The following is a 27,770-nucleotide window of genomic DNA, read 5'->3' on the forward strand; positions in this document are numbered from 1 at the left end:
GTGTGACCTTGAGTAAGTCTTGACCACATTGCCTTGCAAAAAAATAAACTCCTAATCACTACTGGTGAGAGAATACAAATTAAAATAACTCAGAGATATCACCTTCTACCTATCAGATTGACTAAGATGAGAAGAAGGGAAAATGATCAATGTTGGAGAGGCTGTGGAAGGATTGGATTGGGACATTGATGCATTGCTGGTGGAGTTGTGAATGGATCCAGTCTTTCTGGAGAGCAATAGGGAACTATGTACAAAGAGGAATAAAGCTGTTCATTCCCTTTGACCCAGCAATTCCAGTTTTATGTCTCTATTCAGAAGAAATTATAAAAAAATAGGAAAAGTCTTACATGTTCCAAAATCTTCACAGCAGCTCTTTTTGTAGTGGCAAAGAATTGGAAATCGAGGGGTTGCCCATCCATTGGGAAATGGTTAAATAAGTTATGGTACATGAATACTATGGAATATTGTTGTTCTAAAAGAAACCATAAATGGTTGGACTCTAGAGAAGCCTGGAATGACTTACAGGATCTGATGCTGAGTGGAGGGAGCAGAACCAAGAGAACAATGTCCACATCAACAACAACATTGTGAGATGAACAACCTCTTAGCAGTTCAGAGAGTGAGGACAACTGAATTAGAACAGCTATGGACAATGTTATCCCCATCCAAAGGAAGAAAACCAAAACAAAACCAAACCAAAATGAGGCTTCAGAATCTGATGAATACTTTATCAAAATTATCTCTTATGTATCTCTTTCCCTTAATCCTAATTCCTCATATTGAAAGTGACTCATCTGTAAACATCTTTATTCAAACATGTATGTACAATACTAACCTGCTGTTCACTGCTGAAAACTTTCATAACATATATTTTGAAAAATAAAATTTAATAAAGAAAAAGATTCAAATGAACTAAGGATATATCAGAAGGTAAGAAAAGAATGCTCCGGGGAACAGAAAGAGGAGCAACAGAGGATAGAATATGATTTGGACCTAGAAGGAATATCAGAGGCCATTTAACCCAATTCTTTCTAATTTTTACAGCATAGGAAACTGAGATTCAGAAGGATTAAGGGTCTTACATGGGGTTCACTAGCTGGAATGAATCCAATGGGGGAACTGTATTTTTCCTGTCTCTCCGCACTCTACCATCTTGCCTCTCTAAGGCAGCTTGGAAGCACTAGCTGCTGTTCTTGAAACCATGTCTCCAAGGGGTTAATTCTTCCCATTCTGTTTTCCCTGCCCAGGACCTTGCTGGGTCAGCCATCCCTTCCTCATCCTGCAGCTCCAGGCATTTCCTCATCACCTCATCCCTTCCATGTCCCTATAGACCTGCCTGGACTCCTCAGGCCCAAAATGAAAACAAACAGAATACAAAACCCTTCCCTTGACTCCAAGGCTACAGCTGCTCTCCTGTCTTATTCTTCCATTTTACTGCTAAAAATCTTGTAAAAATATTGCCACCTTCCCTTCCGTCCTTGGCAATCATGTTTCAGCTTTTAGAACGTATTTAGAATGCCCCATAGATGGTTAGATCTGAAGCAGAAAGGGATTACTGAGGTCATCTAGTCCAGTTCCTACTTTGTATAGATGAGGTAACTGAGGCTCTGAGAGGACAAAGTGACTTGCCTGAAGACATGTCAGGAATAAGAGGAGAGATTTGAACCCATGTCCTCTCAGGTCAGTGTTCTTTCATCTACACCATGCTACTCTCTCAAGTGCAGATTCACCAATTGCCTCCTAATCACCAAAAACAATGACCTTTATCTGTCCTCATTCTATTTTGCCTCTACAGAGTTTAACACTGTTGTTCAAGTCATTTTTTCTGACTCTACTCCTCTCTTGACTTCAGAGATGAGACATTCTTTTGGGTCCCCCCCTCCCTTTTTAAATGTTGCTGCTCTTTCTTCTTGGCCAGCTTTTAACTAATTTCTCAGTTTTGGGGGGGGGTTTGCAAGGCAAATGGGGTTAAGTGGCTTGCCCAAGGCCACACAGCTAGGTCATTATTAAGTATCTGAGACCGGATTTGAACCCAGGTACTCCTGACTCCAAGGCTGGTGCTTTATCCACTATGCCACCTAGCCGCCTCAATTTCTCAGTTTCTTAAACTTGATGTTCCTCAAGCCTGCCCTCTGCCCTCCACTCTTATTGCTTCAACTATCACCTCCATGTAATCAGCTCCCAAATTTCCACCTTTAATCCTCTCCCTTTTTTCAGAGCTCCAGTTCCAACTCTCCAATTGCCTACAGAACATCATGGGGTGGGTCCCTTCTACTTCAGTCTCAACTCATCCTGAAATAAGTTTGTTGGCTTTTCTCTAAGTCTGATTCTTCTTCACCACTACTCACCCAGTGTCCCAGTCATCTACTAAGTCCCTTGGATTTCGTCTCTGCTGCCTCTTTCCTCTTTTCTCTCCTATTTGTTTCCATTTTCGCCGTACATGTTAAGACCCTCTTTATCTCTAAGTTTTTAACTCCCTGGGGTGTAGAGGAGCAAAAACTGGGAAAGAGATGCCCATGGTGGGTGAGTATTTCTTTTCTTTTTGGGTAATGCGTAAAAACTGTACCTAATTATAGCAGGAAAGGGAGGTTAACATCCATATCTAGAGAAGGAACTATGGCATGTAAATGCAGACTAAAGCTTACTATCTTCAATTGTAAAAAGTTGCCTTACATATAATGTTATTTTTTCTCTCAAATATTTTTTCTTCCATTTGGATTTGATTCTTCTTTCACATGTGAATCTATGTTTAGCATAATTATACATGTAGAGTCTATATTTGATGGCTTTATGTCAGGGGAAGGGGAGAAGGAAGGGAGAGAGAGAGAGAAAAGGAAAACTCAAAACCTTGCCCCCAAAATGATTGGTGAAAACTACCACTGCATGTTGTTGGAAAAACAAATAAATAAAAACATTTAAATTGAAAAAGAGGGAAGTTAGGCATGCGTGTGCCATGAGCAATGATGCTCCAATTAAGTTCATACTTAGCACACCTCTAGGTCAATGAGAAGAATGCTGCCCCCCCCCCCCCAAGGCTAAAGCTAAGGACTAGAGAGACAGCCCATAGTCACAGAGAACTTGATGTACCCCAGAGGGTTGGCTACTTCTTTTTCTTCTTGGGCAACTGTTCACTAATTTCTCAGTTTCTTAAACTTGATTTTCCCCAATCCTGCCCTCTGCCCTCCTCTTTATTGTTTCAGCTACCACCTCCATGTAAACGACTCCCAAATTTCCACCTTTAATCCTCTCCCTTTTTCAGAGCTCCAGTTCCAACTCTCCAATTGCCTACAGAACATCATGGGGCGGGTCCCTTTCACTTCAATCTCAACTCATCCTGAAATAAGTTTTTCTTTTCTCTTAAATCTGAGTAAAGCTTATAACTGTTGGGGTGAACTGTTGGGAAGGCCTTGAGAGTGTTTGATCCTTATTTTGAAGTGAATTAAGCAAGTGGCTTAAATCTCCTCTGGTATGGAAAACCTGTATCATTCATGTTGTGGTTTTCAGTGCTGTGTATTTCCCCACTAAGATTTACAATTTGATAGAACCATGGTTTCATTCAAAGTGTCCTAGAACCTGTGACTGTGCTCGGAACATAATGAGAACTTAATACAATTTTGAAATCTGAAGATACAAAGAAATCCTGGGAGATGCTGGGAAGGATGGTGGACAAAAGGGTTGGGGTTTACTATGACAACATACATTTTATACAATGTGGCTTATGATTCTGCATGGTCAACATTGATCAAATGAAATAATATCATGAAATGAAGCTGAGGGCTTAAGATGACTGAAGGTTGAATGAAAGCCAGCAGTGAGAGCTAGTAGCCAAAAAAGTGAGACAAATATGACTTAGGCTGAATGAATAATCTAGACTGAAGGGCATCCTCTCAGTCATTTGGACCTCATGTAGAGTATGGATTTTGTTTTGGGTGGTGCCCTATTTGAGGAAGGACATCAAACAGAGGAGAGTGAGAAAGATGGAGAAGAATCTGGAAAGCATAAACATCCCAGCTCCTCTTTCTGTTTTAGGATTGACAAAGACTTCCTTTCCACCTGCCCTAGGAGGTCAGTGGCCCCCAAATAATTGAGTTTTTCCCATTTTGAAGGTGAAGGAGGTGAGCCTCAGAGTCATATGACTGGGGGCAAGAATGGACTCCAAGACCAGTGCTCTTTCCCCCACATACCCTCTTTGTCACCACTTGCTACATTATACAAATATCAGTCCTAGGTATTAGGCACTAGAGAGATTTACCTTGAACCCAAGAAGATTGGGACATCAGGGCAACTATTTTCAAGCAAACAAAAGGCTGTTATATTAGAGTGGGTGGAAAATTTATAGCTAGGACTTCATACCCTCCATCCCTTGAGCTAGAAGGGGGCTCAGTGACCATCTAAGTCCTTTATGCAGGTGAAAAGACTGAGACCTGGAGAGGCCATTTTATTGTTAATGGCAAGGATTAGATTTGAGCCTGTGTTTTAAGCTCATGAGATCAGGATAGAGAGCTGGAGCAGACTTTCAAGGTCATCCAGTCCAAATGGCTTATTTTACAAATAAAAAAACTGATACCCAGAGAGTGACAGGCTTAAGGTGGCACAGAAGTAGGTGGCAGAACTTGGATTTAAACTTGGGTCCTCTGACTTCAGGGATATTGGTTTCATAGTATCATTTTTCTGTTGCCTCAGTGGCTAAAATTAGGTCCAATGGGCAGAATTTAGAGCAGTATGTTTCTGTTCAATATAAAAAAGAACTAGTTTGGGTGGTATCCATTGAGATAATGGGCCTGCCTAACTGAAAAAGTCCCAGATGACCATGACTCTGGATAAGCAGAGGCGGGATTACTGCTCTGAGTGAGAATGTGCAAGATGTCCCAATTGAGATCTCTTCCAATATGTCCTTCTCTGAAATCCATCCATTAGCATAAGGCCAATACTGCCCACTGGCGACTGATAGAAAGGAACCAACCAGTCCCTGCCCTCCAGCAGTTTATCTGAGAAGGCATTATAAACAAAACTAAGCATATGCATGAAGAATACAAGATGGCGTAGGCAATGGGGAAAGAAGAGCATGGAGATTCAACAGCAGAAAAAGCTTTGAAACGATGGAGATTCTGGACAAGGTGACTCCACTGATTTAGGGAGAATAGGTTCTAGGGGACATGGTGATCCAGAGTCAGCCCCAGAGCACTCTAATTCGAGGCCTGGCAATTCAGTTGAAGCCTGGCAAGGAGGGAGCATGAGACAGTCTAACTATTTTCCACCTTCACTCAAGCAGAACAAGAGAAAATAGATTTAAACTTCAGCTGAGGGACCTGTCCACATTCTTTCCAGTTCTGAGTTTCTCTCATTGTAAAATATCAATGGGTAAGTGGCAGCTGCACAAAGAGGTGGTTGGAACCAGGCTCCCAGAGGCCCCCAGATTGACATGAATGAAGAGGGATGGAGTGAGGGCCAGCAATGGAAATAAAGCATTCTATCAAAGTGGAGGCTTTGGAAGAGCACTGGGACAGTGGGGGCCAGGCAGGAGGAGGAAATTAAAATGAAGAGCAAATATTTAATCCTAGGGTTTCATAATCATAACTTTTTAATCCTCTCAACCTCCCTTTGGGAGGAAGTGGTTTATCATCCATTTCTCATCGGAGGCAAGAGATGGAATAAGACCCTCCTGGAAGTGGTCTGCTCTGCAGCAAAATGGGCATCGCAGAGTCTTATTTCTGGGCACTGTCTCAGGAGATGTCTATGGGGCAGTGGGGCTCAGCTGTTCTACAAGGTCAGAATGGATGAAGGAAAAAGAGGCTTTACTAGCCTCAACCTCTGGGTCCTATGACTGCCTGGCTGACCATGAGACCCCAGGCTGACCAAAAAATTTAGTCCAAAAATCAGTCCAAAAAGTTTACTCCAACTCCTTTTCAATGCATTGCCCCAGAGAACTGAAGGTCCCTTTCTCTAGCTGCTTCCCACTTTCTAGCTCCTCTATCTATTCCTTCCTTCTTCTCTCTCTCTCCCTCTTTCCTTCCCTCCCTCCTTCAGTCCTTTCTTTCTTCCCTTCTTTCTTTGTTTCTTTCTGCAATTTATCACACTTTCTCCTCTTCCTTCTCCTCTTTCATCTTCATCATTATTTTCTTCTTCCTCGTCTTTGTATTTCTATTAATCTATGTATCCATATGTCTACCTACCTTTCGTATGTCATATTGCCAACGATCTGTTTATCTATGTCATCTCTCTCTCCCTCCCTACCTCCATCCATGCATCCATGCATCCAACCATTCCCAATCATCCATTCATCCCTTCACAGCATGACTGGAAATTTCTCTTGGTTTGAATGCTCCCTCCAGCTCCCTTGGCAGGCCGTGGTCTCCATTATCCTCTCATGGTGGCCCTTTTCCTCGTACTAAGGGGTCGACCCAGCCCTTAATTCTTGCTGCTTCTCAGAGTCCTTAGGACAATTTGACACCAGGCCTGTCCTTCGAGGTCTGTCCTTTGAGGCTTTCCAACCAGAGCTTGTGGAGCACTGAAGGGGGCTTGAACAGAAGCTTTTTGTTATACTTAGAATTTGTTAAGCTTCCTGTGTTTACACACTAAGAACCCATGGACACAACTGAACTTAAGGAGGAATTGTGCTAAGTGAATGAGCACTGACTTTGGAGTCCCAATAGCTTTGGTATTTACTCCCCTTGTGACTTTGTGACCTTACCCAACTTTGTCAGGACTCAGTTTCCTCTTCTGTACAATGAGAAATTTGTTCTAGAAGTTTCTGAGGTCCCTTCTCCCTCTGGATCAAGACCTACTGGTCTGGAATCTGTGAACTTTTAAATAAATGCATATACATATACATATATATATATATATATATATATATATATATATATATATATATACTCACATCCTTTGCATTTAAAAGCATGATTCTGAGCTAGTAGGCCCCAAAGAATTCATCAGACCATGTGCAAAGGGGTCCAGGACACCCTGGTTTAGACGGCTGATCCTATGGACCCAAGTGAGTTTTTGCTTTATTTTATATTTCTGACAAAGGTCTAGCTAAGTTTGGGGAAGCTCATTACCAGGTCAGGCACAGACCAAGAGGGAGGTTTGCATTCAAATCCTGTCTGCTCCTGTGTGGACAGTGGCTGTTTCTACAAGGACCCTGGATCCAGGGCACCCACCCTAAGGGAATCCTAATACTTTGAAATTTACTGTATTATTACAATATCATAAAGTGAGGAGGGTTTAGGAGTAAAATTTTTGAAGTTTGGTGATTTTATGTGGGTTTTGGAAATGGAGAAAACCATCCCGAGCTCTGGGAGCAGCCCAGATACTCCACACATCTGAAAAACAGGGACCTTCCAGAGCCACATTTCCCTTTCCAGAGTGAATTGAATTACATTTCTCACACTCCCTGCCAAGTCCCCCCATTTGGCGACCAGGTAAATGGCAGTCAAACAATAAGAGATCTCCCATTCAGTCCTGACCCAGATGGCTTGCCTCCAATGCAGGGAGGAAGGGAGGGAGGGAGGGGGGGAAGAATGGAGGGAGAGAGAGACAGAGACAGAAACAGAGAGAGGGAGAAAGAGACAGGCAGAAAGAGAGACAGAGAGAGACAGAGACAAAGACAGAGAACCAGAAAAAGGAAGGAGGGAGAGAAATAGAGAAACAGAGACAAAAATAAAAACAGAGAGAGACAGAGACAGAGAGGGAGAGAGAGAGAGACAGAGAGACAGACAGAAAGAGAGACAGAGAGACAGAGAGAGAGACAGAGAGTTATTTTGCTTATCTGATCATTGGTGGACCTCTGGAGATTTGAACCCTGTGTTAATCCAAGCCAGCTCTGATGGGCTTTTGGGGACAGAGAAGTGAAGTCACTATGTGGCCTTATGTCAAAACAGTAAGCAAGGAGTGAGGAAATCTAATTCTGGCTTTCTCCTGGCCTTGCAGCTTGACCTTGGCCAAGCAATTCCTATTCTCAGGGTCTCATTTTATAGAATAGGAAAAAGCCCCTTGGAAACTCTGCTGAGGAAGAGGTGAGAATGAGCCAGAGATTCTTTCAGAGCTGCTGAGTAAACCTGGAAAGGAATGAATGTGGTTGAAAAAGTACCAGGGCTGTCCATGAGCTTTTGGTCTTGTGTATGTGCGCCTCCTAAGAGTTGGGGGCCAGTTGATGATGCCATAGTGTGGAGATCAGGAAAACTCAACTTCCTGCGTTCAAATCCAGCCTCAGATGTGTGATCCTGGGCAAGTCACTTCACCTTATGAATCTTCTTCATTTGTAAAATTAGCTGGAGAAAGAAATGGCAGAGCCATTTTGGGTGCCATAAAACACCCAAATGGGGTCATGAATAATCAAACACGACTGAACCACAACCTGTGGGGCTCAGTTGGCCAACTGCAAGAAAAGAACTTTCATCCTGGTCCTAAGGGGGCTACAGTGGGGAGATGGGAAGAAAGAGATCAAGGACCAGGTTCCCAACCCTCTCAATCATTGGTGGAAAAGGCATTAGGGTTGAAACCATTCTTTGGAGAGGCAATGTGGTCTGGTGGATAGGACTTTGGACTAGGAGTCAGGAAGACTTGAATTCAAAGCCTGGGCAAGTTGTTCAACCTTTTCTTGCCTTTGTTTCCCCTTCTGCAAATGAAACGCACCTTCAGCACCTACTAGTCTGGCCTGACCTTGCAGCAAAACCCCAACCAATTCTTTGGATGGTAATAATGGTTTGGGGGTAATGGCCACAGCCCAGGGGAGAGATGAGAGCTTGCTCCAGGGTGAGATTGAGTGACTGGAGAGAAAGGGTCTCTGGGGAGCAATTCAAGGGCAGGCGGAAGGACTTTCCAAATCTCAGAGGTGGAAGGAACCTCCAGGTCTCTGAAGTAGCCATTATTCCCTGAGCCTGAGTTTTCATAAAACGATGATATCTCTAATTGTGATCTCATTTCATTCTCACCACAGTCCTGGGAGGTAGGTACTCTTATCCCCATTGTACAGATGAGCAAATTGAGGCTGAGAAAGGTTCCCTGACTCAGTTGCTCAGCTGATAAGCATCTGAGCCAGGATTTGATGCTAGTTCTCTCTTCTGACAATGGCTAAATCATTTCTCCCTGAGCATCAGCTTTCACATCTATAAAAGGAGGAGGAGAAGACTTTCACCTCCCAGGTTTGTGATGAGCACAACCTGGGGCACTTGGTCTCTAAAAGTCAACTTTGGTCCTTTGGAAAGGCATGGTCAGGTTCCATAGTTTAACCTGGGTTCAGATTCAGCCTTTGGTGCTTTCTGCCCATGTGACTTTGGGCAAGTCTCTTTCCTCTCTGGGGCTCAGTTTCTTTCACCATCATATAAGGGAGTGAGGCTACATGTCCTTGCAATCGTGTTCAGCTCTGTCTCTCTCTCTCTCTCTCTCTCTCTCTCTCTCTCTCTCTCTCTCCATATATTATATGTAAGTATACCAGGAGTCCCCCCCCCCACCTTTTCCTCTCCCCTGGAAGTTCCCTTCTGCACCTCAGATCCTAGAAGAATCAAATCATATTTTGGGGACTATCACTGATATTTCTGGAGGAGGGGAGTGAGCCAACCTCTGCCTGCAGCAGTCTGGAGAGAGAATCCAGTCCATCCTCTGGTGGCCAGGGCCACCCTCACAGCCCAGGGAGGCAGCCAGGGTGGGGTCTGCCCAGGTATGTAAACTATTTTGCTTGCCCAGCTAAGGGAAGGCTTGCCCAAACCTGTCCCCAAGTGGGTACCCCAGGAGCCAGAGAATCAAGGGAAGGACCCCAGAAGTCTCTTGGGGTCCCCTTTAGTGAGCTGTCTGTACAGAGGGGGTAGGAGCTGGCTCCCAATTTGGAGTCTCCAGAGTCCTGGGACACCCACTGAGCTCCAGGGGGAGACCCTTGGGACTTGCTTAGCATTGTTGATTTGAATTCTGAATTTAACAAATAAATACCAGTTCCAAAGGTCACCAGCACTTCCTGGACCTCCTGGGATCCTGAAGACTGCCTTTTCTCTTTAAATATTTACACACACACACACACACACACACACACACACATAACTCAGATATAATATATGTCTGTATAATTATATATTATAGATGTATATTTGTGTGTGTGATACACTCCCCCCCACATATATGTTAAAAACTGCATTGCTTCTGGGAGGCTCTCATCTCTGCATAAAAAAGAAGCCTCAGTGTCCCTAAAGTTTTCTTTTTTGTTATCCTATTCTGCTATTGCCCCTCTCCTTGCCTGTGGGGAAGGTGGGAGGTCAAGCAAATCTAATTCCCACACAGAGTCTAGGGACTGGATTGAATTCAACCCACCATCCCTACTCTATACTGGGCAAGACCCAAAGGCAGCAATAAGAAACAGTCCCCGGCCTCCAGGAGCTTCCAGTCTATTGGGTAAGGCAGAGACAAAGTCCCTAAAGTGAAGCTGGGCTCCCCCCCCACATACAAACCATTTCTGATCCCCTTGTATACAGACTTCCTGCTGCCTAGTGCCTGAAGAGCTCAGTCCCCGAGCCACAGGAAAAATTGCTTCAAGAGAAGGTAGTAGGTGGTGACCACTTTGATAGTGGCTTCCTCAGTCTCCCAGACATGCTCTCCCTCCCAAACAAGGGTCCATTTTCTTGGAATTTCCCTTACTTTCCAGGGGGAAAGAAGCCTAGTCACAGTTTTGACACAAATCAATAGACTACGAGGAAAACTGAAGAAGGAGGCAGCTTCACTGAGGAAAGGTCATCTCTGCGTTCCTTATCTCTTCCCTCAGGGAAAGGGCACTCGAGGCCTATGGGAAAAGAGGGAAAATCCAACAGAGCAGAGTGAGTTCAATGCTCCATTTGGGTGCTAGGCTGATTCAAGAACACCCACATTCAAGCCATAGATCTGCCTCTTCCCAGCACATTAGTCAAAGCACCTCACCACTCTGAGACTCAGTTTCCCCATTTTGTAAACTTACAAGGAATCTATGACTAAAGAACAAATGAGATGGAGAAACCATTGAGACTCACATAACCTCATTACGTTGTGGTGGAGGAGTACTAGAGTTGGCAGGCCGATGAATGCCAGATGGATGACCCTGGGCAAGTCCCTTTTGCTCTGTCAGCTTTGGTTCCCTCATTTAGAAAATGGGGGTCATGAGTGTGCCTCTCTCCCAGGTGATTGTAAGGATGCAAGTCTAAGAAGCCCCTAAAGGGCTCTATAAATGCCAATTAATCCTATTAGTCTAATTGTCGCTACTTCTGAGGGATCGTTAATTTGAAGATCACACGGGATAGCCCATGCTAAGGGTTGTATAAATCTTACTAACTTTTATTAATAAAATGTAAAGCTGGAAAATTCCTTAGAGATCATTATGTATTAGGAACGTCATTCTATAACTGAAAGGAACCATCTGGGCTGCATCTCTCCTTTTGCAGACCAAGAAGGGAAGGAAGAGACTTAGCCAAGGTCACAGATGGAGCAACTCATAGGATGGAATCTTAGGGGTCATTTCAATCAACCGCCCCCTCTTACAGAGGAAAATTGAGTCCCAGGGGAATTGAGAAGTTCAAGGTCACCAGGAAGTAATTCATAGGATCAGCTATTAAGAAGATGGAGGGTCACTTAGAAGCTTTGAGGTCACACAGCCCAACTCCTTCATTTTACAGAAGACAAAACTTGCCCCTGTGTCACCAAGGTGAGGAGCAGAAGAGCTGAAATCTACCCCCAGGGAGTCTGACTTCAATTCTTTTTTTTTTTAGATTTTTTTTTGCAAGGCAATGGGGTTAAGTGACTTTCCCAAGGTCACACAGCTAGGTCATTATTAAGTGTCTGAGACCAGATTTGAACTCAGGTACTCCTGACTCCAGGGCCAGTGCTCTATCCACTGTGCCACCTAGCTGCCCCACTGACTTCAATTCTAATGTTCTTTCTACAACAGTACCTCAAGAAAAATGGTAGACTGGGTTATACTGAATATCGAATTAAAATATGGGGTTTTTAAAAAAACTTTATATTTGTTTCTAGATTCCAAAATGAAACTATCTTGGCTTGCCTGCCTTCTGGTTGTCAATCTTAATGTTTAACCTGCTTGGCTGATAACTAATACCTCCTTTCTTTGGGTTTCTCATTCCTAGACCCTCCCTCAGAAATGATTACCTTGCCTTGATTTCCCTTGATTTTTTTTTTGCTAGACCGGCAGTTTCTCAAAACCCAACTTTTTTTTCCTTCTAACCACCAGCCATGCCTCCAGTCATTGCCACGGATGCCATACATTTCTTTCTCTCTAGAAACTGCTTTAATTTTTGAACAGGCCATGAAGCGTGTCATGAAAAATCAAACCAACCGTGTCCTTACTCCACAAAGAATGAGAAATCTTGGTCCAATCCCACCATCCATCAGTCACAAATGCCACAAAAGAGGTCTGTCTTGTGGTATCAGTTTCCCTGAATGCTGTTTCTAAGAGTTGGCAAGCTTCAGATTGCTTCAGGGGGACTGTGAAAGCAGACAGGGATGTCTTTTGAGAACTTTTGGGGATGTGTCCAGGACCAAGGGACAGAACTCAGGATGATACATGTCACTGACTCCACACTGGCTCCCTCTTTCTCGAAAATTCCAATAGAATTCTCCATATCGGCTGTCATCTCTTCTAGACACGATCTGGGAGAGGACCACCCAACTTGATCAGTGCGAAGTTTCGAGCAAGGGAGAAATAACAATTGTGGCTTAGAGGCAAAATTCCATTCCTGAAAATCAGCCTTGAGAAAAATTCCTCCTTGAGAAGCCATGATACCTGAGGAGCCAGCCTTGGAAGGCTCATGCAGAGTAGAGGGAGGAACTCGGGTATAAACAAAACCCACAGTGAGTTAGGCTAAGGGGAGGCTCCTCTCCGTTGTGGCCTGTCTGAAAGCTGAATTGATTCACATTCTTAGAGGAAATGACCTGAAAGCCAGAGATAATTAGGAATAGAAGTGAAATACCAAATTAAAAAAAAATTGATGGAGTATAGATACCCCCAGAGAGACCAAAGGATTAGAGCTCCCTATCTCCCTAAACCCTCCTCTTTCCCTAGTCTCATTTTGGTTTTATGAATGAATGGATTTCCCCATTTTTCTTACTCCTTTGACCACATTTTTTTTTCCATTTTGTGGTCCGGAAACCAGAGATTGCTGTCCACGTGCCATACCTTCATAGCTGATAGATGGTCAAACTCCTACAAGGCCTTGGTGTTGCTGTGTGGACCCAGGCTAAGTGGTCAGGGGACTATGTGCTGAGTCAGCTCTCACTGGGAGGGCCAGTAGAGTCACCCTTAATGCATGTGTCTAAAGGGAAGAGCTCGATGTCTGTCACTAATGAAATACAGCTGAGTTGGGGAACTATTCATGAGGGAGAGCCAACAGCACTTTTCTTTGGGATCCAAGAAGTCTTCATGAGAATATTTCATCTTTAGAACTTGGCCATTCCTTTGATCCAGAATTTCCCACAAAGAGCAATTGAGCCCATTCTACAGGTTCCAACTTTGAGTAATTTGCACATATTCTACACATTAAAAAGCCAAACCAAACACAGAAATCTCATCTCCTGCTGTCTGTTTCTTAGGATGGTCAACCAGGCTTCCTCCAGCGCCTGCCTTGGACTGTAGCTAAACAATAGAATTTATAAATATTTAATATAAATAAGTTAGTTAAGTTATAGAATCTTATTGTAGTGGGTAGGGAATCTGAATACCCACTCAGGGAGAATGCTTAGCAATAGAACTCCTAGGGGCCCCACTGAAAAGAGGAGGCAAACACACCCAAATGAGTTGAGCAGGACAAATTCAAATACAACTGAGAAATATTTAATAAGGTAAATGAAAATACAATAAAACACAAATAATTACATTTTTTCCAGTTCTGTAGAGCAGTGAATGGAGTGCTGAGTGCAAACTCTCCCTGAGTTTAAATCTAGTGTCAGCTACTTGCTAGTTGTGGGTCTTTGGGAAAGCCACTTGGCACTGCCTGTTCCCTTATCAGTCAAATGAGTCGGAGAAGAAGATGGCAAACCACCCCAGTATTTTTGCCAATTGGGGCAGGGAGAGTCCAACACAACTGAACAACAGAAATAATATTATTGCATTGCACACTAAGATAGTGTGCAGCCCACATAAGGCCTTATCAACCTTGAGGACTTTGTGAAAATCTTGTGATTGTATCACTAGCCCTGGCAAGTCACTTAACCCTGTTTGCCTTAGTTTCCTCATTTGTAAAATGAAAAAGAGAAGAAAATAACAAACCACTCTAGAAGCTTTACCAAGAAAATCCCAAACGGGGTCTTGGGGAATTGGACATGACTGAAACTGGGGAGGTGACCTTGGCGGTATAGAAGTTAGAAAAAACTCCACTCAGTATCCTTGGACCTGACCTCTTCTGCTCTATGATTCTTTGTCTGATGATATTTGTCCTTCCATCTTTGTCTGATCATTCCTGGGAGACCAAACCAGTCTTAAAATGAGTCTGAGAGATAAGACGTTCCAGTTTCCTCTGATGATGCCAGCTGTGGAAGACGAGAGAATAGAGGAGTAGAATATAGAATTTCTTGGAGGAGATAATCCACAACATCAGGAGGATCAGCCCAACCTGGTCTGACTCTCTTGAAGACACTGACACAGAGAGGGAGGCAGTACTAAGGTGAGACAGAGCTAAGGTGAATGAGCAGTCCTGCAAATCTCATCATGCCCCGGTGTTGAAGTCTCCACCCTTGGGGGAATATTACAGTGCTAAGTGTAGGTAATTAACTGATACACATTTAAATGTTTCTCTTAATGAACACCCCCCAAGTCTTTGCATTGACCATTTCCTTTTTATTATGGAAAATATAAAATACCTTTCCCATTCCTGATTAAATGTTTAGCGCATTGAATACCTTTCTACTGTGGTTATTAGAGAACCTGTCCAGTGTTTGCATCCTGTCTCGGAAGTTTAGCATCTGTGACAGTAGGCATGTTAATTAGCCTCTGTGGGCTTCAGTTTTCTCATCTATTAAGCGAAAGGGTTGGACTAGATGATTCCCTCCATCTCTAGAGTGAGGACTTATGGAGGAGGCTGTCATTGTTCTAAGGCCTGATGCCTTAGACCCAACTGTCCTCCCCATAAGGAGCATCTAGAAGATGTGACCATCTCTAAGGAATCTCCTCCATGTGAGCAACAGGCACATTTGGTGAGCAAACATCCCTTGTTTTATGAATGGTTTGATAGGAATCATGACTGCAGTTGAACTACTTTATTTTTCAATTATCTTTCAAGGAAATTTGCCTCAATTTCCTCATTTGTAAAATTAAATGGGGAAGAAAATTGACAAACCACTCTAGTATCTTTGCAAAGAAACCCCCAAATGGGGTCATGGGGAGTTGGTCATGACTGAAGAAGCTGAGCAACAATAACAACAAAGTGGGTAAAAGACAGTTCATCTGGAGAAGAGATCTTAAGCTCTTAGTAAAGCCAAGTCCAAGGTCAGTCAGTAGTCTAATGTAAATGAATGCTAATAACAGTTTGTGGTGTATTAAAGGAAGTATAGTGACTGAAGCTAGGGAAGTATATTGTCTAATAGGTTTTGCTTAGTTATGCTCTAGTCCATTCTCAGTCTGTGATACCGTGGTATTTATCTTTCTATCTGTTGAACTCTCATGTTGAAGAGATCAGCCTTATTCTGCTTGGTCCCAGAGAGTAGAACTAGGGACAATATGCTTGGGGAAGAGGCAAAAGGAAAGATTTAAACCCTTGACCAAAGTAGAATGGACTGCCCCAGGACTGAGTAGGGTTTCTCCCTTTTGAGATTTTGCACACTAAAGCCCAGTCTTGGGGAGGCCAGGGATATGGTATATAAGCTCTTTCTGAACAGGAACTTTTAATTTTCTTATTTTCGGTGTGGGGTACATGTATTCCGAATGAACTAGCACATATCTGGTCCATAGTAGGCACCTAATAAACATGTATTGATTGATTAATTCATGCAAAGGCTGGACTAGCAAGACTCTAAGGTTCATTCACTCTGACTCTGAGATTCTATGTCTCCTCTTTCTTTCTTTCTTTCTTTCTTCCTTCCTTCCTTCCTTCCTTCCTTCCTTCCTTCCTTCCTTCCTTCCTTCCTTCCTTCCTTCCTTTCTTTCTTTCTTTCTTTCTTCCTTCCTTCCTTCCTTCCTTCCTTCCTTCCTTCCTTCCTTTCTTTCTTTCTTTCTTCCTTCCTTCCTTCCTTCCTTCCTTCCTTCCTTCCTTCCTTCCTTCCTTCCCTCCCTCCCTCCCTCCCTCCCTCCCTCCTTCCTTCCTTCCTTCCTTCCTTCCTTCCTTCCTTCCTTCCTTCCTTCCTTCCTTCCCTCCTTCCTCCCCTTTTCCATATTCTCTTCTTTCTTTCCTTCTTTTCTCTTTTATCTCACCTTCTCTCTTTCTTTTTTATTCTTCCATCCATTCCTTCCTCTCTCCTCCCTGCTCCTCACTGCTCTTGTGTTTGTTTCCCTATTTGTATCTGTAATAAAAATCAGATTGACCATTCTAGTCAAGATATAATTGTGAATAATATGGACCTTAGCATTTGAAGCAAAATTTATCAAGAATCAAAAAGAAAAATAGATAAAAAAATTTTAAAAAATCCATCAATGGCCGCTGCCAAATACAGCAAACAGTTATGCTGCTGCCTTCCCCATCCTCCACCTTTGCCTTTCACTGAATCACACTCCATCCTCCCTCTCACTCTCTTTCAGGTCCAAATGGGAGTCTTCCTCGGGGCTCTCATAGCCCAGCTTTTGCCACCAAACCACATGCTCCTTATCCTAGTTTCTGTATTGGCAGACACGTGCCGTGCATTAGGGGAGCCGCTCAATGGTACAGGGCGACCTTTCCTGCCTCGGGCCTTTCAGGTTTCATAGTTATCTTACCCATCTTCCAGATGTTTACAGATCTTAAGACAGGACACCTGACTTTTATTGGAAGCCACAACCCAGGAGCTTACTGCACCTCTCAGGCCACAATAGATAGAGTTAAATATAAGAACAACATAGTCACACTTTGTGGGTATTTTTTTTAAAAGATTGTGTTGGCCCTCTTCCTGTCTGTCTGTCTCCCTCCCTCCATCCCTTACTGTCTCTTGGTCTCAGTGTCTTTTTCTTCCTTCCTTCATCGTGTGTGTGTATGTGTGTTTGTGTGTGTGTGTGTGTGTGTCTATCTGTCCACCTATCTATTTGTGTCTGTCTCTTTTTTAAAATGAAGAAATGTGAAAAAGTAATGAATGTGGAGACAGAAAATCTTCCTCACTACCCTATCCATATGACCTTAAACAAGTCATTTCCCCACTCTGGCCTCAATTTCCTCATTGTTAAAAAAAAGAAAAAGATGGAACAGAACAGAGCTGTCAGACTCATGACACATAGGTCAAACTTGGACTCAAATTAAAGTATATTTGGGAACTGTTTAATAAAATAAAAAATGCAATGCAACATAGAGAAAGTTAATTTGTGGTTTTCTAAGTTAATAAGCAGGGACCTATTTCTATATGAGTTTAACATCTCTGGTTAGAACATCTCTAGGGTTTGTTGTAGTTCTAAACCTATGAAGCTTAATTATTTGGCATTTGGGAGGAATATTTTTTTTCAGTGAACTGTAATAAAAAAAGTATCAGGAGAACAGGTTTAAAATCTTAAGACAAGGATGCCTCTAATCTCCTGAGGATGGAAGCCCTTTAGAAAAGAAACACTTCTGCCTCTCTTTCCAAGCTTGGATTTGGTGAGGTCAAAGGGATGCTTGGAATGACTCTCCCCACTTCTTAGTTCTACTTTCCCTTTGTAAAAATGTCACTTTGATAAGTCCTTCCTTCACACTCACTCCTTTGTAAACTCCTCTCTATCACCTCCAAGGTTTGTTTGTTTGGTTGGTTTTTTAGGTTTTTGCAAGGCAAATGGAGTTAAGTGGCTTGCCCAAGGCCACACAGCTAGGTAATTATTAAATGTCTGAGACTGGATTTGAACTCCAGGGCTGGTGCTTTATCCACTGCGCCACCTAGCCGCCTCCACCTCCAAGTTTTTATAAGGTATCTTTTATTCCAAGAACTCTAAGACTTCCTTTATGTCAGTCCTACATAAGGGATTTTGAAGCAACATACCATATAGAGAACCAATGCCAACAATTAATTTTTGTTCCTTCCACAAGTCTCTAAATCAGTGCAAATTTTCCAATTTGCCTACTATGCATGAGTGCACAATTCTGAGAGTAAGCAAGATGAGGTTTCCACTCTCAAAACTGAAATTCTGGTTCATATTTGTAAAATACAATGGAACAGGATGGTGCAAGCTGGCAAGATGTGGGGAGATCAGAGAAGCAAAAGAACATGGTGAGGGAGTATGGAATCTAGGATGGAAAGGACTGAAAAGCAAAGTGATTTTGATTGACAGAGCACTGGTTATGGAATCAGAAAGACTTGGGTTCAAATTCTACTTCAGATGCCAATGGGTTACCCTAGCTGAAGATTTGTACCTCTGTGCTTTATCTCAAAAATGAGAGGAGGTTAGTCAGCCTCCTTCCAACTTTAAGAACTATAGTTTTTTATCACTAGAGGAATGTAATCTGAATGGTATTTCCTTTAGAGTAGGGATTATTTTAGTTCTGTTCCCAGTGCTTTGGAAATAGTAGGTGTTTAATAAATGCATGTCAATTAAATGATTGATTAGGAGACTGTAGACTATGATGGCATGGGATGAGAAGGCAGTACTTACAGAACTAGTGAGCTAATCAGAGAGATCTAGAGAGCTATGCCTACATACAATGAGTTAGTCAGCTCCTTCGTTAGTTAGTTATTAAACTTTGAGCCTGAAGAAGACCAAAATAATATCACCACAGTGGAGTCGAGGTACCGTGTGCCCCACTGTGGTTGACCAGGACCAAAGGTTGAAGGTTCTTCCACGGGCTGGTCACAAATAGTCCAAGTGAACATTTGGACTGGAGATGTTTCTAAATCTGCGTATCTCATATTTTCTTTGAGCTGCTTCACTCATAGAGCATAACACCCCCCCCCCCCCCCCCCCCAATGAGGGCAGGCCATGCTGGGCAGTTCTGTTCTCTTGTGTCCTTTGTCTCACAATTGATTCCAAAGTTCTGCGGAGAGAGAGAGGGGGGAAGATCCTGAGAGAGTCCTTGTATTTCTTCTCTTTTTAAACATTTTATTTTATTTTTATTTTTAACTTTACATTTTTATTTGCACATTAATAAAATAGTCTTCTTGTAAGAGTAAACATAACCCCCCTCCCCCCATGAAAATTAAAAAAAAAACTTCATGAGAAATAAAATGAAAGAAAGAGAAACAAATATGCTTCAGTCTGTGTCCCGATACCATCAGCTCTGTCTTGGGTGGGTCACATTCTTTATCATCAGTCCATCAGAGAAGTGACTTCCATATTTTTCCACAGCCGCCATTGCTGCTTGTAATTCCCTCCATCCATTCCTCCTCACTACCATCTATTCTATTTTCTCTCTCCTTTCACTCTGTCCATCCTCAAAAGTGTGCTGTGAGGTAGCTGAGTGGCGCAGAGGATAGAGCACCCATGTGCTTACCTTGTGGAGTTTCTCTCCAAAATAGTCTTCTAGGGAAGCCTACCTTTGGCATTCAAATACCATGGCCAACCCTTTGGAGTTGTGCTCTCTGCACTAGAGTTTGGATACTTAGCAGTTTAACTCAAGAAAGGCCCTCAGTGTCTGGGATCTCCTCCTGCCCGGTGATCTTTAGAATCTTCCTAAGACATTCAAATGGAGGCAATCCAGTGACCTGGCATGGTGCTGGCGGGCAGGTCCAAGTTTCACAGACATATAGCAATGAGGTCAGCACTCTGTAGCTCTTCATTTGATAGGCAGCCTATATCTCTTCTCTCCCACACTTTCAGGGTCTTCCAAATACTGCATAATAACTGGGAGAGTGGGCTAAATATAATAGAATGTTTTTTGCCCTTGGAAAAAATGCCATCAGAACTAGAATTGCACAAGTTGGCATCACACATCTAGGTGATATTTGATCTGGTGATCACATAACCAACCTGAACCTCAATTCTTGAATGATGGGATATCTTTTTGACAAAATATTGATAACGAGAGTTGTTAAACTTGATTTCCTCCACACTTGGTAACTGTGGGCATGACTCCTATGTCTTTCAGTACATCCATATTTTGGTTATTTGAACTTCTCATAATCTGTATCAAAAAAAAAAACTGCCAACATTTATATCCCAATAAAGCAACATGGTACTGATGGGGAAAAAAGTGTGTGTCACTATGTGTTCCTCTCTGAAAAGTGCATTGCCAAGGGAAGTGAATTGATCCACAACATTTGCAATTTCTTCACTTGCTGTAACTGATGATTACACTATTGGATAGAATGGTGCTGACTGGTGGAAAATCTTTGTTTTCTTGGTGTTTCTGATCTTTGACATGTAATAGCTGTGTGATTCTGGGCAAGTCACCTAATTCTGTTTCCTCAGTTTCCTCATCTATAAAATGAGTTTTAAAAGATAGGGCAAATCACCCCAGTCTCTGCCAAGAAAATCCCAAATGGGATCACAAAGAGTAGATATGACTCAAAATGGCTGAACATGAGTTGTGTCAAAGACTTTTGGGATCCCTTCCATTTCTATTTCCATGATCCTGTTTATTCTACTTGGCTTTCATTCTTTAGCATGTGTCGTTTGATAAATGAGCCAAAACAAAGTCTTTATCTGTTGAATCCACTGTCCTACATTAGATCCCAATATTAGACAGGAGTAAATGACATATTAGCTTCCACTGCTTCCAGATGGAGTTTCCTATATCCATGTTAGACCCCAGTAGCTCATTCATCCTTGCTCTTCCTATTCAGAAGGATTATCATCATCCGGGCAAAGTTGGCTCTTAGATCATCTTTGGAATCTAAGAGCTTGCTGCATTTTATTTTTACACATCATCTTATCAATCCTCCCAAATCTTCCCTTTTACACATGTGGTTTCTAATAATCTTATAGACAACCAGAAAAAAATTAGGCAAAATATGGAAATCATTTTAATAAATCAATTAGTTAATTATACAAATTAATTTTGTGTATAAATATTTATGTATAATGGTTAATTATAAAATCATGAAAGTCCCAGAAGAGGCCTTTAACATCCTTTTCTTTTATAATAAGTCACCTGAAACCTAGATGGATTAAGTGATTTGGCCAAAAGTACACAAAATCATTACTAGAACCTGAGGCCCCATATAGCATTCTTCCCGTTAGGCACTGGTGCCTTGAGGAAAATGAATATTGACATTTCTTTACTATCCCAAGTAACAATTCATTTTCAGCAGAAATGACTTTAGGAAGGGGAAATTCCTTCATTGATCACTAGAAACAAGCCACAGTTTGGCCAATTGAAATACCTTGGATAGCCCTAAGTGAAAAAAGAAGGGGCACCATTAGATTTAATGGTAGAGAGAAACACTGAACTATTTACTGAGGTCACTAGAGACTTAAGAAATCACCAGGCTGATGTACCACAGAGCTGCGGTTGGTGAATAAAACAAGATGTGAATTATTTGTGCAGAGGAAGGAAAGGGTTATTATATCCAGCCACACTTTACGGGGAGGACCACTCCATCATTTACTTGGCATCCTCCCTCCACCTCCTGGGACATTCAGACAGGGTGATGTGAATGGAACCCTGGAAATGCAGCAGCCAATGGCAAACTAACAATAGCAAATAAAAGGGGTCATTTCTCACCAGACCACTGCTGTCTGTCTTATCCTCAGGGGCAAGGATCAGAAGTTCCCACAAATCAAGGACCTTGAGAGTCATGTAAAGCTGCCATTTTGCCACCCCCAGGATTAGAGATTCCCAATTCCTGAAGCCTGTAGAATTTGACTTTTAATCAATACAAAGCAAAAATTTGATTTAATTCTAGGTGTTAAAAAAAGTCCAAAAAATAAGTGCTTTTGGTTGCTCAGAAATGAGAGAATGGAGGATCCCATTAATCCAATTCCATTAGTGTAAACTGGAGGATCTGGGTTTGAATTCAGGCTGTGGCACTTGTAGTCTAAGTGAAAAAATCACTTCTTAAGTGACTTAGGCCTCAGTTTCCTCTTCTGTAAAATGAGGAGATTGGGTTATATGGTCTCAGAGGTGTCACCTAGCTCTGACTCTAGGATCAAACTGAAAGGAGAGCCTCTGATCCAGGAATTATTCTGATTCTTCAAAGGCATTGATAAAAATTATTTTTAGACTTATCTTTAATAGAGATTTAAAGTCTAGTGAGTATAACAGGATACTCCCCCCCCTCACTCCCCACCCTCCTTTGGGTAATGTAAAGCCCCCGGTTTATGGAGTTAAAAGGGAACTGCCTCTTATGACAAATGGCAGTTTTAAAAATCATTTGTGTTTGAGATTAAGACTCTGGATGAAGGAGCACCGGCTGGAACTTTGAAACAATCCGGCCCCCTTTAGTCCTGTTTTCATGGAGTGACTCTTATCAGGGTAAAAGGGAAGGAGGGTCCAGGCACAACATGCAGGAAGGAAATGCAGGCTCCCCTGGGCCCTATTTCTTCTTCTTCTGACCTCAGCATAATTTATTGAGAACACGCAAGGCAACATGGCCTCACGCCGGTTCTGAGCTGGGGGTGTTGGCTTCAGCCAGCATACCCTCTGTCTTCAATCTCATTTTGATAACGGATTATGCAAGCCTGGACATCTCGGAAGACAGACCCTTTGCCAAGACAGATGTCTTCCAGCTACAGAATAAGGGTCCAATCTGGAAAGTATCATAGGATGCGATTTTGATGGGAAGCCACTATTTTTTTTTGACAAGGCAATGGGTTTAAGTGACTTGCCCAAGGTCATACAGCTAAGGAAGTATTAAGTGTCTGAGGTCACATTTGAACTCAGGTCCTCTTGAGTCTGGGACCCAATGCTCTATTCATTGTGCCACTTAGATGCTCCAGGGAAGCCACCATTTTAAAGACTACCTAGGCCCATTTTACAGGGGAGGAAACTAAGGTCCAGTGACTTTAACATCATCACGTTAGAATAGGAAAGACTTGGACATTAGCTAGGCCAAACCCCTTATTTTACAGTGGAGAAAACTCAGAATTCCAGTGACTCACCCTCGGTTATACAGGAAATGTGGCAGAGAGAAGTTTCAAACTCAGGACTGTTGACTCCAAGTCTGATGCTCTTTCCATAGCACAATGTCTTATAATGTGTGTGTGTGTGTGCGCGCATGTGTGTGATGTATGGGAAAAATAAAAGTTTGTCAGAGGCAGAAGGGACATCAGATCTTCTGTTCCAGCCCCTCATTTCATAGAGGACACCAGAGCTCAGAGATGTTCAGTGATCTGCACAAAGTCACACAGTAGCAGAGTTTGAACCCAGTCCCCTGACTCTGTCCTTGCAGAATGAGCTGTCTGAAGCTGTTCCATGGAAAGGGACTAATGTTTGGAGCCTGGCTGTGCCACCTTCAGCCTGTGTGGTGTAGATCTCCTTTCACCTCACTGTGCTTTGGTTGCCTAATCTGTAGAATGGGATTAATGTCACCCTTTCCATTCAGCTCAAAGCATTTCTGTGAGGAGCCAATGAGGAAACTTCTCTTACTCAGAAGGATACCTTAAGTTGTTGTCTTCAACTGATGTGAGAGCTACTTTCAGTTGTTTGAAGGGCTCTCATCTGGAAGAGGGAGATTTGATCTGCTCGGCCCCAGTGGGCAGAACTGGGAGGGATGAAGGGTAATGGAAAACAATCCTTTTAGCTTTAAGGTCAGGAAGACTTCTTACCCCTAGGAGCTGTCCAAAGATGGCATGAACTGTCTCTGGAGGGCGCAGCTTCCCCCTTATTGGAGGTCTCCAAGCAGAAGGGGATGACTTGAGGATGGACATTCTATAAAAAGGGCTTTTTATTCAGGTACAGGATAGATTAGATGCCACTGGGGTCCTTCCACCTCTGAAACTCTTTGATTCCTTATATGTTGAGAAGCAATGTGGTATGGTGGATGGAACATAGGACTGGGAGCCAGGAATCCTGGGTCCATACCTCACCTCTGATACATTCTGTGTCAGCTTGAAAGTCACTTGCCCTCTCTGGCCACACTTTTCTCCTTTGAAAAGCAAATGACCTCAATGACAATTGAAGTGCTGAATGTTCCCAGCAGCCCTATCACCAGATCCCATGGACATTCTATTCCCCATTTTAGAAATGAGCTATTGGAAGCTTCAGATGTTGGAAGATCCTGAAGGGAAGGAAGCAAGAAGTCCTCAAGTACAATCTTCTCAGTTTTTACAGCTGGGGAGAATGAGGCATAGAGAGGGCAAGTGACTTAGATTCCAGAATCACGGTTTCTGAGTCTAATCAAATCCTTCCTTCTGTAGATTAACAAACAGGACCAGATTAGATGTGTGATTAGTCCAATATCCCACAGATACAATGTAGAAAAGGCAGGATTTGAACCCAGGTTCTCCTGTGACCTAGATCTGACCCTCTTCCCACCATACTATGCTTTGTTACCATCTATTATTGTGAATGGGTAAGACCACGGTAGACCATGATAAATATAACCTCTGAGATAAATCAAGGACCATTGACTCTGCTTTCCAATCATCCTCCTTCTCCCTCAGTCCTCATCTCTAAATACCCAATAGAGGATGACTCATACATTCATTCACCTTTCTTATTTTAAACAAAGGAACAACAAATTGCCATTTGGTCCTGATCTCGGGGTGCCTCTGCTGGGCTCCCTCCCAAAGGGGGGGTTTATATGGCCCATGGCAGAGGTTAGACAAACCCAGGCTTTTGTGAAGAAATCCAATCTGTCACTGGGGAAACACCTGTGTTCAGCTCTTCTGCAGGCCCACTCCAGTCTATATTTAATCAAATCCTGATTCCTTCCCACCAGCCCAGGGAGCAGGAGGGCTGCCAAAAACTCGCTCCCACTCACTCTTCCCCCCCTCCTGAGTGGTTGAGTTTGGCTGACTTCACCTTCCTCTCCCACCCAGCAGTGCTGGGACCCTAGCCATGGAGAATGTGTGTGTGTGTGTGTGTGTGTGTGTGTGTGTGTGTGTGTGTCTGTGTGTGTGTGTGTGTCTGTGTGTCTGTGTGTCTGTGTGAGTGTGTCTGTGTCTGTGTGAGTATGTGTGTGTGTCTGTGTGAGTGTGTGTGTCTGTGTGAGTGTGTCTGTGTCTGTGTGAGTATGTGTCTGTGTCTGTGTGAGTGTGTGTGTGTGTGTGTGTGTGTGAGTGACAGGGGAGGGGGCTTCCTATAGTTGCATGTTTGAAGCCTGCAGGAATATGCTCCCCTAGGCTTAATCTCTCTTTAAAGATTTCCAGATCAGTGATGCAAGAGGCACAGCAGAACAGAGGCCCTATGGAAAAAGGAAATAAAGAGTGAGAAGGAGCCTCAGAATTCATTCCTTCCCTCTTATCAAATGAGTAGCAGAGTGGTCAACAGAGACTCAATAAGTTCAACCCTTTTTCTGCCCAGTGGCAAGACCCAAACCCAGGTTTTCTGGACTTCAGGTCCACCCCTCCATCCAGTCTGTCCCTCCCCAGCACCTCCCCTTCATCCCCTTCCTTTGACAGAGGTCCCTGACAAATTGCTTGTCCAAAGTCCTCCACCAGAATCTCGAGTGGCTATCTCCCTCATTTCCTAAGGAGCTCAGCACAGTGCGTCTCTCAAAGCAGCCACTATAGAAAGGTTAACAGTCGTTACTTTATTGTTGCCATAGTTGTGGTTGTTGAATTCTCTCTGCCACCCTGTCCTCCCTCTCGTCAGGAACGGCTGCTTGGGGATCTGAAGCTTTCAGCCCTACCTGCACAGGTGTAGGCATGGGCATCCCTCCACCCGCCATTTCAATAGGGTTGTAAGATCAATGGAGAGATGGGGATGAGGATGATGGGGATGAGAAGGGGGAGAGGGGAGGGGGAGGGGAGAGGAAAGAGGAGGAAGGAAGGAGGAGAGAGGGGAGGAAGAAGAGAGGAAGAGGGAAGAAGAGGAGGAGGTGGGAGGACTGGAATTTGCTTAAGATTCTTCAAGAAGGGCACTTCATCAGCTGTCTTCTCAGATGTCCCACATTCCTGGAAGGCTCTTTCCTCACTTCTCAGTTTCCCCAACTTCTTTCAAGGCTCAATCAAACCCCGACTTCCTTCTGAAGGTGTATGTAGCTTCCCCCTCAGATTCTGTTCTGTCTACTCTATAATCTTGTATGTGCCTTGTTACTGCCATGGTGTCTTCCCCATTAGACTGAGTTCCTGGAAGGAATTGCTTGTTTTGGCCTTTATGTCTTTAATGATTAGCCTAGAGCCTAGCATACAGTAGGCATTCAAGAAAGGTTTGACTGGTCAGCCAGGTATGGGCAGCCTGGGACAGGGCACATTTTGGTGCCTTGATGTGTTTGGTTACTTTAGAAAAACTATGCTTCTTTTTCTTCTCTTCTTCATGTTCTTCTCCCCTTCTGTCTCAGTTTGTCTTTCTATCTCTTTGTTTCTTTTGTATCTCTCTCTCTTCCCTTCATCTTTCTGTTTTCCCTTTGTCTCTCTGTCTCTCTCTCTCTCTGTATGCCCATCTCCATCTCTTTCTGCCTATTTCTGTTTCTATCTCACTGTTTCTCACTCTTCATCTCTCTATCTCTGTCTCTATTTTTATCTCCTTTTCTCTGTCCCTCTTTGTCTCTGTTTCTCTCTTTTGTGTAAGTCTCTCTTCCCTCTCTGCCTCCATCTCCCCCCACTCTGTTTCCACAGTTTCTGTCTCCACGTCTCTCTATCTCTCTTTGTCTCTGTTTGTCTCTCACTCTTCTTTCTTTGTAGTTGTTTTTATTTTGTTTTGTTTTGTAAGGCAATGGGGTTAAGCCACACAGCCAAGTTATTATTAAGTGTCTGAGGTGGGATTTGAACTCAGGTCCTCCTGATTCCAGGGCTGGTGCTCTATCCACTGAACCACCTAGCTGCCCCATGAATACTGCCCCAGACTGAGGCAATGCAATTGAAGGCTGTGCACAGGATCGATATTTAGAGTTGGACCTCTGAGACTCTTCTAGACTTACCCCTTCATTTTATAGGAGACTCAGTCAAGTCATGTGACTTGCTCATAGCCCCACAATAAAATCACAAACTTGGCAACTTTGATTCCCAACAGTCTTATTTTGTAGATGAGGAATCTGGGGAAGGGACTGCCTGAAAGCCCCACTGGTCACAGGACCTCAGATCAAGAACTGGCAGCCAACTCAGACACCATGTAGTCCAACACTGAATTTTTTCAGACAAGGAAACTGAGGCCCAGAGGCTAATCAGAACCAGATCCTTTGGTACCCCCCATTAACTTATCCTAAATATCCAGTTTCTGAACCAGTTCTCTTGACTGGAGGAGCAAGGTGTTCTCCCCTCTGCTCATCCGTGTCCATCTCCAGGGTGGGAGAGACTGTATGGAACCAGGGCTGTATTTCTACAGAATCTTCTAGGTTTGAGGGCATGCCAAATGGGTGGTTTTTCTCTAGGAGGTTAAGATGGATGCCAAGGTGGTACCTCATTTGTTTTAAGTAAAGGATAAAAAGTTGTTTACTCCATAATGACAATACTTGGTGTTGAACCTAGAAGTGGTTTGCTTTGTTTAAAAAGCTGGTTTCTTTGAGTTGCTGTTTATTCTCTCCAAGGTCAAGAACAGAGGGACACGGCCAGCTGACGTTAGCATGATTACTCACCCAGCTGGTAGGCAAAGTCCAGGTTCTGGACTACCTCCATTCCTACCCCAGCTGGCCCCAGGGAAAAGGAAACACCTCAAACTGGACTCAAGTGACCTGACTTCCCTTCATAT

Source organism: Macrotis lagotis, chromosome 5, assembly GCF_037893015.1.
Source record: "Macrotis lagotis isolate mMagLag1 chromosome 5, bilby.v1.9.chrom.fasta, whole genome shotgun sequence".
Classification (NCBI taxonomy): domain Eukaryota; kingdom Metazoa; phylum Chordata; class Mammalia; order Peramelemorphia; family Peramelidae; genus Macrotis; species Macrotis lagotis.